This window comes from Bos taurus, chromosome 14, assembly GCF_002263795.3.
Source record: "Bos taurus isolate L1 Dominette 01449 registration number 42190680 breed Hereford chromosome 14, ARS-UCD2.0, whole genome shotgun sequence".
Lineage (NCBI taxonomy): Eukaryota > Metazoa > Chordata > Mammalia > Artiodactyla > Bovidae > Bos > Bos taurus.
Genome location: NC_037341.1, coordinates 81,178,424 through 81,191,718, shown reverse-complemented (window position 1 = coordinate 81,191,718; position 13,295 = coordinate 81,178,424). Strand labels below are relative to the sequence as shown.

At 42.9% G+C, this 13,295-nt stretch overlaps 1 protein-coding gene across 9 annotated transcripts in view; it reads left to right on the top strand.

Moving 5' to 3' along the window:
• Positions 1-13,295, top strand: part of TAF2 (TATA-box binding protein associated factor 2) — an 88,319-nt gene that overhangs the window by 69,869 nt on the left and 5,155 nt on the right. The gene's annotated exons all lie outside the window — the stretch shown is intronic.

Genomic DNA, 13,295 nt, shown 5'->3' with positions numbered 1-13,295 from the left:
TCCGTGTTGCTGCAGATGGCATTATTTTGTTCTTTTTTATGGCTGAGTAATAGTCCAAGGTAGTCCACATCTTTATCCATTCATTTGTCCCTGGATATTTGGGTTGCTTCCGTGTCTTGGCCATTTGTAAATAGTGTTGCTAATGAACGCTGGAGTGTATGTATCTTTTGGAATTATGCTTTTCTCCAGATATATGCCCAGGAGTGGGATTGCTGCTGAATCATATGATAACTCTGTGTTTAGTTTTCTAAGGAACCTTCATACTGTTCTCCATAGTAGTTCTACTAATTTGTAGTCTCATCAGTACTGTGGGAGGGTTCTTTTTTCTCCACACCCTCTCTAGCATTTAATGTAAGTAGACTTTTGATGGAGAAGGCAATGGCACCCCACTCCAGTACTCTTGCCTGGAAACTCCCATGGATGGAGGAGCCTGGTGGGCTGCAGTCCATGGGGTCGCTGAGGGTCGGACACGACTGAGCGACTTGACTTTCACTTTTCACTTTCATGCATTGGAGAAGGAAATGGCAACCCACCCCAGTGTTCTTGCCTGGAGAATCCCAGGGACGGGGGAGCCAGGTGGGCTGCCATCTATGGGGTCGCACGGAGTCGGACACAACTGAAGTGACTTAGCAGCAGCAGCAGTAGCAGACTTTTGATGATGGTTATTCCCACTGGACGGAGGAGCCTGTTAGGCTGCAATCCATGGGGTCGCTAAGAGTCGGACACGACTGAGCGACTTCATTTTCACTTTCCACTTTGATGCATTGGAGAAGGAAATGGCAACCCACTCCAGTGTTCTTGCCTGGAGAATCCCAGGGACGGGGGAGCCTGGTGGGCTGCCGTCTATGGGATCGCACAGAGTCGGAAACAGCATAGCATAGCATTTCCACTGGTGGCTGAGACGGTAAAGCGTCTGCCTACAATGCAGAAGACCCGGGTTCGATCCCTGGGTCGGGAAGGTCCTCTGGAGAAGGAAATGGCAATCCACTCCAGTACTCTTGCCTGGAAAATCCCATGGATGGAGGAGCGTGGTAGGCTACAGTCCATGGGGTCGCAAAGAGTCAGACACGATTGAGCGACTTCACTTGATTCCGACTAGAGTGGGGTGATACCTCATTTTAGTTTTGATTTACATGTCTCTAATAATTAGTGATGTTGAGCATTTTTCGTGTGCCTGTTGGCTATCTGTATGTCTTTTTTGCACAGGTGTCTATTTAGATTTTATGCCCAGTTTTTTAATTGAATTGTTTGTTTTTTTGACACTGATCTATGTGAGCTGTTTGTATATTTGGGAAATTAATCCCTTATCACATAGTTTGCAGATATTTTCTCCCATTCTGTAGGTTGTCTTTTCATTTGCTGTGCAAAAGCTTTTAAGGTCCATTTGTTTATTTTTGGTTTTATTTCCATTACTCTAGGATAGGATACAAAAAGATATTGCTGTGATTTATGTCATAGAGTGTTCTGTCTAGGATCATTCTATCATTTTCTTTGAGGAGTTTTATAGTATCTGGTCTTACATTTAAATCCTTAATCCATTTTGAGTTTGCTGTTGTATTTGGTATTAGACAATGGTTTAATTTCATTCTTTTCTAGGGAGCCCAGTTTTCTCAGCACCACTTACTAAAAAGACTGTCTTTTCTCCATTGTATATTCTGGCCTCCTTTGTAAGAGGTTAATTGACTGTAGGCGCAAGGGTTTATTTCTGGATGTTTATCCTGTTCCAATGATTTCTATTTCTGTCTTTGTGCCAGCACCATACTATTTCGTTTACTGTGGCTTTGGAGTATAGTCTGAAGTCACAGAGCCTGATTTCTCCAGCTTCACATTTCTTCCTTAAAATTGCTTTGACTTAAAGACTTTTAAATTACACTTTTTGCTATTTCAAAAATAATATGCTCCTATTATATAAAACTTTGAAATCGTAGAAGAGAGGGGTAAAAATTGTCCCCTCTTATGCCATTTCAGCTCAGTTCAGTTCAGTCACTCAGTTGTGTCCAGCTCTTTGCAACCCCATGGACTGCCGCACGCCAGGCCTCCCTGTCCATCACCAACTCCCAAGAGTCCACCCAAATTCATGTCCATCGAATCAGTGATGCCATCCAACCATCTCATCCTCTGTCATCCCCTTCTCCTCCCACCTTCAATCTTTCCCAGCATCAGGGTCCTTTCAAATGAGTCAGCTTTTCGCATCAGGTGGCCAAAGTATTGGACTTTCAGCTTCAACATCAGTCCTTCCAAAGAACACACAGGGCTGATCTCCTTTAGGATGGAGTGGTTGGATCTCCTTGCAGTCCAAGGGACTCTCAAGAGTCTTCTCCAACACCACAGTTCAAAAGCATCAGTTCTTTGGCACTCAGCTTTCTTCACAGTCCAACTCTCACATCCATACATGACCACTGGAAAAACCACAGCCTTGACTAGACAGACCTTTGTTGGCAAAATAATGTCTCTGCTTTTTAATATGCTGTCAAGGTTGGTCAAGGCTTCCCTGGTGGCTCAGAGGTTAAAGCATCTGCCTGCAATGCGGGAGACCTGGGTTCGATTCCTGGGTTGGAAAGATCCCCTGGAGAAAGAAATGGCAACCCACTCCAGTATTCTTGCCTGGAGAATCCCATGGACGGAGGAGCCTGGTGGGCTATAGTCCATGGGATGGCAAAGATTCTGACAGGACTGAGTGACTTTACTCACTCACTAGGTTGGTCATAACTTTCCTTCCAAGGAGTAAGCGTCTTTTAATTTCATGGCTGCACTCACCATCTGCAGTGATTTTGGAGCCCCCAAAAATAAAGTCTGACACTGTTTCCACTGTTTCCCCATCTATTTCCCATGAAGTGATGGGACTGGATGCCATGATCTTAGTTTTCTGAATGTTGAGCTTTAAGCCCGCTTTTTCACTGTCCTCTTTCACTTTCATCAAGAGGCTCTTTATTTCTTCTTCGCTTTTTGCCATCAGGGTGGTGTCATCTGCATATCTGAGGTTATTGATATTTCTCCCGGCAATCTTGATTCCAGCTAGTGCTTCATCCAGCCCAGCGTTTCTCATGATGTACTCTGCATAGAAGTTAAATAAGCAGGGTGACAATATGCAGCCTTGATGTCCTCCTTTTCTTATTTGGAACCAGTCTGTTGTTCCATGTCCAGTTCTAACTGTTGCTTCCTGACCTGCATACAGATTCTCAAGAGGCAGGTCAGGTGGTCTGGTATTCCCATCTGTTTCAGAATTTTCCACAGTTTGTTGTGATGCACACAGTCAAAGGCTTTGGCATAGTCAGTAAAGCAGAAATAGATGCTTTTCTGGAACTCTCTTGCCTTTTCAGTGATCCATCGGGTGTTGGCAACTTAATCTCTGGTTCCTCTGCCTTTTCTAAATCCAGCTTGAACATCTGGAAGCTCACAGTTCACGTACTGTTGAAGCCTGGCTTGGAGAATTTTGAGCATTACTTTACTAGCATGTGAGATGAGTGCAATTGTGTGGTAGTTTGAGCATTCTTTGGCATTGCCTTTCTTTGGGATTGGAATGAAAATTGACCTTTTCTAGTCCTCGGGCCACTGCTGAGTGTTCCAAATTTGCTGGTATATTGAGTGCAGCACTTTCACAGCAGCATCTTTTAGGATTTGAAATAGCTCAACTGGAATTCCATCACCTCCACTAGCTTTGTTCGTAGTGATGCTTTCTAAGGCCCACTTGACTTCCCATTCCAGGATGTCTGGCTGTAGGTGAGTGATCACACTATCGTGATTATCTTGGTCGTGAAGATCTTTTTTGTACAGTTCTTCCATGTATTCTTGCCACCTCTTCTTAATATCTTCTGCTTCTGTTAGGTCCATACCATTTTTGTCCTTTATTGAGCCCATCCTTGCATGAAATGTTCCCTTGGTATCTCTGATTTTCTTGAAGAGATCTCTCGTCTTTCTTAGTCTGTTGTTTTCCTCTATTTCTTTGCATGATCGCTGAGGAAGGCTTTCTTATCTCTCCTTGCTGTTCTTTGGAACTCTGCATTCAGATGCTTATATCTTTCCTTTTTTCCTTTGCTTTTCACTTCTGTTCTTTTCACAGCTATTTGTAATTCCTCCTCAGATAGGCATTTTGCCTTTTTGCATTTCTTTTTCTTGGGGTTGGTCTTGATCCCTGTCTCCTGTATAATATCACAAACCTCCGTCCATAGTTCATCAGGCACTCTGTCTATATCAGATCTATTTCCTTAAATCTATTTCTCACTTCCACTGTATAATCGTTAGGGATTTGATTTAGGTCATACCTGAATGGTCTAGTGGTTTTCCCTACTTTCTTCAATTTAAGTCTGAATTTGGCAATAAGGAGTTCATGATCTGAGCCACAGTCAGCTCCCGGTCTTGTTTTTGCTGACTGTATACAGCTTCTCAATCTTTGGCTGCGAAGAATATAATCAGTCTGATTTCTCTGTTGACCATCTGGTGATGTCCCTGTATAGAGTCTTCTCTTGAGTTGTTGGAACAGGGTGTTTGCTATGACCAGTGTGTTCTCTTGGCAAAACTCTGTGAGCCTTTTCCCTGCTTCATTCTGTACTCCAAGGCCAAATTTGTCTGTTACTCCAGGTGTTTCTTGACTTCCTACTTTTGCATTCCAGTCCCCTATAATGAAAAGGATATCTTTTTTGGGTGTTCTAAAAGGACTTGTAGGTCTTCATAGAACCATCCAACTTCAGCTTCTTCAGAGTTACTGGTCGGGGCATAGACTTGGATTACTGTGATATTGAATGGTTTGCCTTGGAAACGAACAGAGATCATTCTGTCATTTCTGAGATTGCATCCAAGTACTGCATTTCGGATTCTTTTGTTGACCATGATGGCCACTCCGTTTCTTCTAAGGGATTCCTGCCCACAGTAGTAGATAAAATGGTCACCTGAGTTAAATTCACCCATTCCAGTCCATCTTAGTTCACCGATTCCTAGAATGTTGACATTCACTCTTGCCATCTCTTGTTTGACCACTTCCAGTTTGCCTTGATTCATGGACCTGACATTCCAGGTTCCTGTGCAATATTGCTCTTTAGAGCATCGGATGTTGCTTCTGTCACCAGTCACATCCACAACTGGGTGTTGTTTTGCTTTGGCTCCATCGCTTCATTCTTTCTGGAGTTATTTCTCCACTGATCTCCAGTAGCATATTGGGCACCTCCCGACCTGAGGAGTTCATCTTTCAGGGTCCTATCTTCTTGCCTTTTCACACTGCTCATGGGGTTCTCAAGGCAGGAATACTGAAGTGGTTTGCCATTCTCTTCTCCATAGACTGCGTTCTGTCAGAACTCTCCACCATGACCCGTCTGTCTTGGGTGGCCCTAAAGGGCATGGCTCATAGTTTGATTGAGTTAGACAAGCTGTGGTCCGTGTGATCAGATTGGCTAGTTGTCTGTGACTGTGGTTTCTGTCTGTCTGCTCTCTAATGCCCTCTGTCAGCGTCTGCCGTCTTACTGGGGTGTCTCTGACCTTGGACGTGGGTATTTCCTCTTGGCCACTTGCCGCTCCAGCTCTGCATTATGCCGTTTAAAGATACCTATGATGTAACATTTTACTCCTTCCTTGCAGTGCTTTCTCTAAGAATATTCTAGTTTGAAAAATGTCAGCTTCCCTAGAAACTATCAGATCTATACCTTTATAATTTTATAAAATAGTCAACTTATCTCTCCTCTCACCCTCCCCATGACGGTTTTTACAGTTCATCATTCATGATCAGTCATGGAGACTTGATGCTGTATATACCTAGAAGACTAACGTATTTTGTCTTTTAAATTATTTCATACTTACTGGACTTAGGTTTACGAAAGAATTGCGTTCAGGTGTGAGTGTTACCTACTTTGACTGTTTTACATTGTCTTCTGTTTACTCTGTTCTTATTCTTACAAAATGAAGATTGTCGTCCAAATAGGGTAAACAAATGATGCTGATGAAGGGAGACTCAGCCTTCAGGTTTTGGAGGGACGGGGAGTAAAACCAAGATACACAAGCAAAAGCGTTTGTAAAGAATGCTTTTTCCAAAAGTCATTAGTCAGGCTTCCCAGTGCCAACTGATGGATTTTGCTCACATAAACCATGTTTTTATCATATAAACAGAAGAGTAACTGTTTATTGCCTTGAGGAGCTTAGGGGCCAGCTGTGATGAGTAGGAGACTTTAACAGAAGCTGCACCTCAAAGTACTTTGGTGTCTGAGGCCTGGACTGCTGGTTGCCGTCTCTGTGTGTGCATCTGAGGCCTGGACTGCTGGTTGCCGTGTCTCTCTGTGTGCTGTTGTCATTTGTTGTAACAGTTGCTCACGGAGTGTGTTTCAGAAGGAAGTCAGCTGGAGACTTTAGCACTTAGCTTTAATGCATGAATCTTGACGTTGCTTGGCCCTCCCTTGCCAATTTTGTATTCTCTGGTTTTGTTTTGGGGTTTGGAATAATTGTGCTTTGTTATCCTTATACTTACTAAGATTTTATCAGACATGAAAAATTTTCTACATCTTTTAAAATGACAACGCTTAGGGCATTTCAAACCTCAATCTGATATGATTGGAGAGTGACACTTCCACCTACCTTCCATGCCTTTAAAAAAATAAATTCCGTCTAATAAATTCTTACTCTAGTGAGAAATCTGAGTGAGTTTGTTTGGTTTTTCCTAGTGATATGCATACTAGCCTATGTACAGGAGCAAATCTTACCACCGTTTTGTGTCCACCAGTGTACCTGTGTATCGTTGTTTTACAGTGCTTTAAAAATACCTTTTTACCTATTGTGGAACCTCTTGGCATTTTCAGTCCTCGTAGCATCATATGGGACGCCTGGAGAGGAGAGGAGAGCGCTGTGGTGAGGAGCACGAAGGCGCTGACACTTTGGCCTTGGTTGCCTCAGTGTGGGGTCCTCGTACGTCACCAGTGTGTTATATGGACTGATCTGTAAAATTTAGTTTTGAATATATTCTTTAATTTGCCTTTGTAATTTCCCTTAAATATATTTCTGCTGTACCCTGTGACCACTGAAGTGGTTAGTCGTTCAGTCATGATTCATTCTTTTCGACCCCATGGGCTGTAGCTTGCCAGGCTCCTCTGTCCATGGAATTCTTAAGGCAAGAATAATGGAGTCGGTAGCCGTTCCCTCCTTTAGGGATTCTTCCTGACCCAGGGATCAAACCAGGGTCTCCCCTGCAATGCAAGCATATTCTTTACCATCTGAGCCACCAGGGAAGCACCAGTGACCACTGAGCAAGTCTTAAAATTCATCAGTGACGTTATAAGAATTTAGAAAACATTCATATTACAAATGATAGTGTTCCAAAAGTTTAACTCATACCTGTATTTTACTTTGGAATTCTAAAAACAGGTTTCCGGTAGACATGTTGTTGTATTTGATAGGTAACTTTCCCAAACGAGCCAACAAAAACCCTTTTTACCTTACACTATACAGAAGAATAGAAGTATCAAACCCAGCCACTGTGTGTTAACAGTGTTTCTAAGAGAAAGGGCACTCAGTTCAGTTCAGTCGCTCAGTCGTGTCCGACTCTTTGCGACCCCGTGAATCACAGCACGCCAGGCCTCCCTGTCCATCACCAACTCCCGGAGTTCACTCAGACTCAAGGCCATTGAGTCGGTGATGCCATCCAGCCGTCTCATCCTCTGTCGTCCCCTTCTCCTCCTGCCCCCAATCCCTCCCAGCAAGAGTCTTTTCCAGTGACTCAACTCTTCGCATGAGGTGGCCAAAGTACTGGAGTTTCAGCTTTAGCATCATTCCTTCCAAAGAATACCCAGGGCTGATCTTTAGAATGGACTGGTTGGATCTCCTTGCAGTCCAAGGGACTCTCAAGAGTCTTATCCAACACCACAGTTCAAAAGCATCAGTTCTTTGGCACTTAGCTTTCTTCACAGTCCAACTCTCACATCCATACGTGACCACTGGAAAAACCATAGCCTTGACTAGACAGACCTTTGTTGGCAAAGTAATGTCTCTGCTTTTGAATATGCTATCTAGGTTGGTCATAACTTTCCTTCCAAGGAGTAAGCTTGGAAGTAAGTAAGTTATTTCATGGCTGCAATCACCATCTGCAGTGATTTTGGAACCCCAAAAAATAAAGTCTGACACTGTTTCCACTGTTTCCCCATCTATTTCCCATGAAGTGATAGGACCAGACGCCATGATCTTAGTTTTCTGAATGTTGAGCTTTAAGCCAACTTTTACACTCTCACTGTCATCAAGAGGTTTTTTAGTTCCTCTTCACTTTCTGCCATAAGGGTGGTTGTCATCTGCATATCTGAGGTTATTGATATTTCTCCCGGCAATCTTGATTCCAGCTTGTGCTTCATCCAGCCCAGCGTTTCTCATGATGTACTCTGCATAGAAGTTAAATAAGCAGGGTGACAATATACAGCCTTGACGTACTCCGTTTCCTATTTGGAACCAGTCTGTTGTTCCATGTCCAGTTCTAACTGTTGCCTCCTGACCTGCATATAGGTTTCTCAAGAGGCAGGTCAGGTGGTCTGGTATTCCCATCTCTTAAAGAATTTTCCACAGTTGATTGTGATCCACACAGTCAAAGGCTTTGGCATAGTCAATATAAGCAGAAATAGATGTTTTTCTGGAACTCTCTTGCTTTTTCCATGATCCAGCAGATGTTGGCACTTTGGTCTCTGGTTCCTCTGCCTTTTCTAAAACCAGCTTGAACATCAGGAAGTTCACAGTTCACGTATTGCTGAAGCCTGGCTTGGAGAATTTTGAGCATTACTTTACTAGCGTGTGAGATGAGTGCAATTGTGTGGTAGTGTGAGCATTCTTTGGCATTGCCCTTCTTTGGGATTGGAATGAAAACTGACCTTTTCCAGTCCTGTGGCCACTGCTGAGTGTTCCACATTTGCTGGCATATTGAGTGCAGCACTTTCACAGCATCATCTTTCAGGATTTGAAATAGCTCAACTGGGATTCCATCACCTCCACTAGCTTTGTTCATAGTGATGCTTTCTAAGGCCCACTTGACTTCACATTTCAAGATGTCTGGCTCTAGGTGAGTGATCACACCACCGTGATTATCTTGGTTGTGAAGATCTTTTGTATTTTGGAATGTTAGAAGCACAGCTTTAACCCAGCCCAGATGATGATGGCAGTAAAAGAGGAACAGAAGCTGGGGGTCTCCTGCTGTGGTAGCGACCTTGGCCTGGGGTTCTGGCAGGGAGGCTCATAGTGTTGGTGAGGGGCACAGTGAGCTCTCTCAGATCGCTGGTGATTCTAGATAAAAGTTCACAAGTAGGTTTGCAGGGCCTTATTCAAGCTCATCCAACTAAAGCACCTTTTATTTGACTATAGAATTCTTAAAAAATTTTTGAAGTAGTTGACTAAAAATGAAGAGATTACAGATAAAGATTTACATTTCCAGCTTCTCTTAGAAAAAGAGTTAACTGAGGTGCTTTAGGCTGGGATGTGCTTTCCACTCCATTGGTCCCTTTTGTGTTCCACTGGGCAGTCTGCTTCCTCATTTACGGTGTCTCCTTGGGCTCCAGGCTTGGCGCTCGCTGTTTCTGAGCTGGCTGCCCTAGGGCGGGCCCGCCGGATGTCCGCTGAGAGCTGGGATGTGTGCAGGCATCATCTGGGAGGGATGGACCCTGCCAAGGAGAGCAGAGGTCACCATGTGCTCTCCAACCCCTCCCCCTTGCACTCACTGCTGCTGCTGCTGCTGCTGCTGCTAAGTCACTCCAATCGTGTCGGACTCTGTGCAACCCAGTCCAACCCCATAGACGGCAGCCCACCAGGCTCCCCCGTCCCTGGAAGGGATTGTTTTAGGGCAGGGGTAGAGTATGTTTGGTGAGTTCAGCCACTTGGGGTAAGAACAGAGGAGCAGCAGGAGTGTTCATCGTCATTTTACTTGACCTTCTCCCGAGCTGGGGAGGGAAGCGGCGGCGGCGGCGGGCTGCGGGGCTGGGTGCGCTGTGCGCGCCTCTCCTCGGCCCGGCGCCCCCTCCCCTCCCCTCCCCCCGCCATGCCCACGCCTGGGGCTGCACTGGGAGCAAGGGAGGGGCGTGACAGGAGGGGCTGAGGGGAACCAACCCCTGGGGTTGCTTTCTGCCGGAAGGGAGGAGCAGACCTCCTGCAGTGCTGAGAAGGGGTTGCTGGTTACCTAACAGTCAGAAAGGCACTGTCATGGTACAGAAATCCTGTGGGTTTTTTTTGGCGGGTGGGGGCGGGGGGGCGGGGGGAAGACTAGAGTTCTTTCCTGAAACTAAAAAAAGACTTGGATTTTTTTCTTTAAATTATAATGACACAATTCTACACTTTTTTTTTAAATTTGAAGAGCCCGAAAAACAGACTTCAGACTTTTCCTAACAGAAACTGCAGGTTTTATGTTAAATATAAACATATACCCAATGTGATGAACTTAATGGAATTAGCAGGGTACTCACTGTTATCAGCACTTTTATCAAATGGGCTGGAAAGCTTCTACATTAAGATTGTCTTAAACACCTCTTCTGTTTGTTTTGCATTTGTTAAATTGACTGCAGCTAACCCTTATCCACAGTGAACTCGCAGGCCTCTAGGAAAGACTTTATGTTAGATGGACAACAAAACTGAACGTCTGTTGTGTTCTTTCTCTGTAACTTGAAATGGGCAAATTACAGTGTTGTGAATTACTTGTATCTTCTTTTCCTGAAGTCTCTTCTGTCTGCAATAGAGACATATGTTTTGAGTCACTAAAAGTGCTGTCATTAACTTTATTTTTTAATTTTTGTTTTATTTTGGAGTTTAGTCAGTTTACAGTGTTGTGTTAGTTTCAGGTGAATAGCACAGGGCTTTAGTTTAAAAGGGCTTTCATTAGCTTTTAAGTGAGTATTGCCTAACCGTGAGTGGACAAGTGCTGAGGCATCTTGTAAACCCCTAAAATGATTGGTATGTGGAGTTGTGCATGTTACTGTTCATATCATGGGGATGGTAATAGACACATTTTTTCCAATAGAGATTCTGTGGAATAACACATCATGATGCTAGTATGAAAGTAAGCTCACATCTGACTGTTAGAACCGGTTCACATGAGAGAGAAGTTGTACTTTCTTACCATGTTGAATTAGACCTGGTAAAAATTATTCAGAAAAGAAATTAAACAAAAAATATATATTGTCTATATAAATGAAAACTTAAAAGAGCTGAAGGTTAGTATGATGATAGAGTAATTCTAGGTTTTATCTGATCTAGTCTAATGAGTATTTTTGTATATATTTCTTTGCACTTATGCATGAGCACATCTGTAGGATATGTTTCTAGGAATGAACTTTCTAAATTAAAAATATAAGCATTTAATCATTTTTACAGATAGTGCTAATTTGTGTTGTTCTTTTTAAAAAATGATTTTATTGGAACTGTGAAGTTGTCAGAGTAGTATAAAGAACCTCCTCTAACCTTTACTTAGCTACAGAAATGATCAGTCTTGTTTAATCTATAGCCACCCTGTTTCTACCCTTCTCAATAATTTTGAAACAAATCTCACATTTTATGCATAAATAATTCTGTGTGTGTCTGTAAAAGATAAGGACTTTAAAAACTGATAACCATGATAATATTCTTGTACTTTAAAATATAAAGGTTTTTTGTATCATTAAATATTCAGTCATTGTGTACATTTCAGTTGAGTTATAAATGCCATTATTTTTAATGCTTTATTTGTTTGAATCCTTGTCCACATAAGCAGTTGGCAGATACATCCTTTACATCTTTAAAATTAAACGTTTCCAGTCCATCTTTTTTTTCTTTTTCCCCCTTTACAATGTATTTGTTGTAAACACCAGAGTTTTGATCTGTAGTTTTCAAGTCTGTGTTTTGCTAATTGTATACCTGTGGTATAATTAAAATGTTAGAGTCCTCTGTATTTCCTTTAAATTTGTAGTTGTATCTGGAAGCTTAATTGGATTCAGGTTTTCGGATGGTGGTGTGTTCTTCCATCTGGAAGTGCACCATGTCTAGTTGACTTTTTATATGAGATTAGCCACTAATACATTCAAAGCATCCGTCCATTAATTCAGTAAGGATTGCAAGATTGTGATATTCTAATTCATCTTTCTGTTTTTATTTATAAGTTGATTATTTCTGTGAAGCTGGGTGATCTGTGTTATCCATTGGGATAGCTCATATAGCCAAGGAAAGAAAAGACTTGATTCTCTTTGTGTATTTCAGTTCAGTTCAGTCGCTCAGTCGTGTCCGACTCTTTGCGACCCCATGAATCGCAGCACGCCAGGCCTCCCTGTTTGTGTATTTAGTCAGTTTCAAAATAGTAAATTGGCTAACATCCTCCAGTGGTGATCAGTCACTTCTAGTCATTAGAAGTTATTATCTTTATCAGTATTCAAATTTTTCCAACTTCAATTGGTGAGAACCCCTTAAGTTGACTCTTACGTTTTCGAGTAGACGTTTAACTTCCTTTCTACTATTACACCTGATGTGTCAGGCTCATCTTGTAAATATTCTATCCAGACCTGCAAGCGGCCATTTGTCCTGGGAGCCCTAGTCCCTAACACCTTTATCCTTGGATCTAGCTAATCCATTGTCTTCTTAGTAGACTTTATGCTAATCAAGAGAAATGCAGGATTTATTTAATTTCTTTAACTTCTTATTTCCTGTTAGAGGATAGTTGATTGACAGTGTTGTAGTAGTTTCAGATGTCCAGCAGAGTGACGCGCTCACACACACACACGTATCTGTTCTTCTTCACTTCTTACACGGTGTTTGGCAGAGTTCCTGTGCTGCACAGCTGGACCCTTGTTAGCTGTCTACTTCAAACACAGCAGGATCGACTTTCCAATCCCAGAGTCCCCAGCTGTCGTCCCCACTCCCCACCTACCCCAGCGACCAGAAGCTTGTTCTCCAAGTCTCTCCGTCTATTTCTGCGTTGTAAATAAGTTCATTTTGTATCATCCCTTTTAGACTCTTCAAATAAGCTGCATCATACAGTTATTTCCTTTCTCTGACCTACTTCACTCAGTATGACAGTCTCCAGGCCCATCCACGTTGCTGCAAATGGCATTACGACTCTCTTCTCAGTTTAGTTCAGTTCAGCCGCTCAGTCGTGTCCGACTCTTTGTGACTCCATGAATCTCAGCACGCCAGGCCTCCCTGTCCATCACCAACTCCCGGAGTTCATTCAGACACACGTCCATCGAGTCAGTGATGCCATCCAGCCATCTCATCCTCTGTCGTGGTTGAGTGGTATTCCATTGTATAGATGTACCACATCTTTATTTGTTCCTCTGTCAATAGGACATTTAGGTTGCTTCCCTCGTCTTGGCTGTTGCAAACATTGCTGCAGTGAT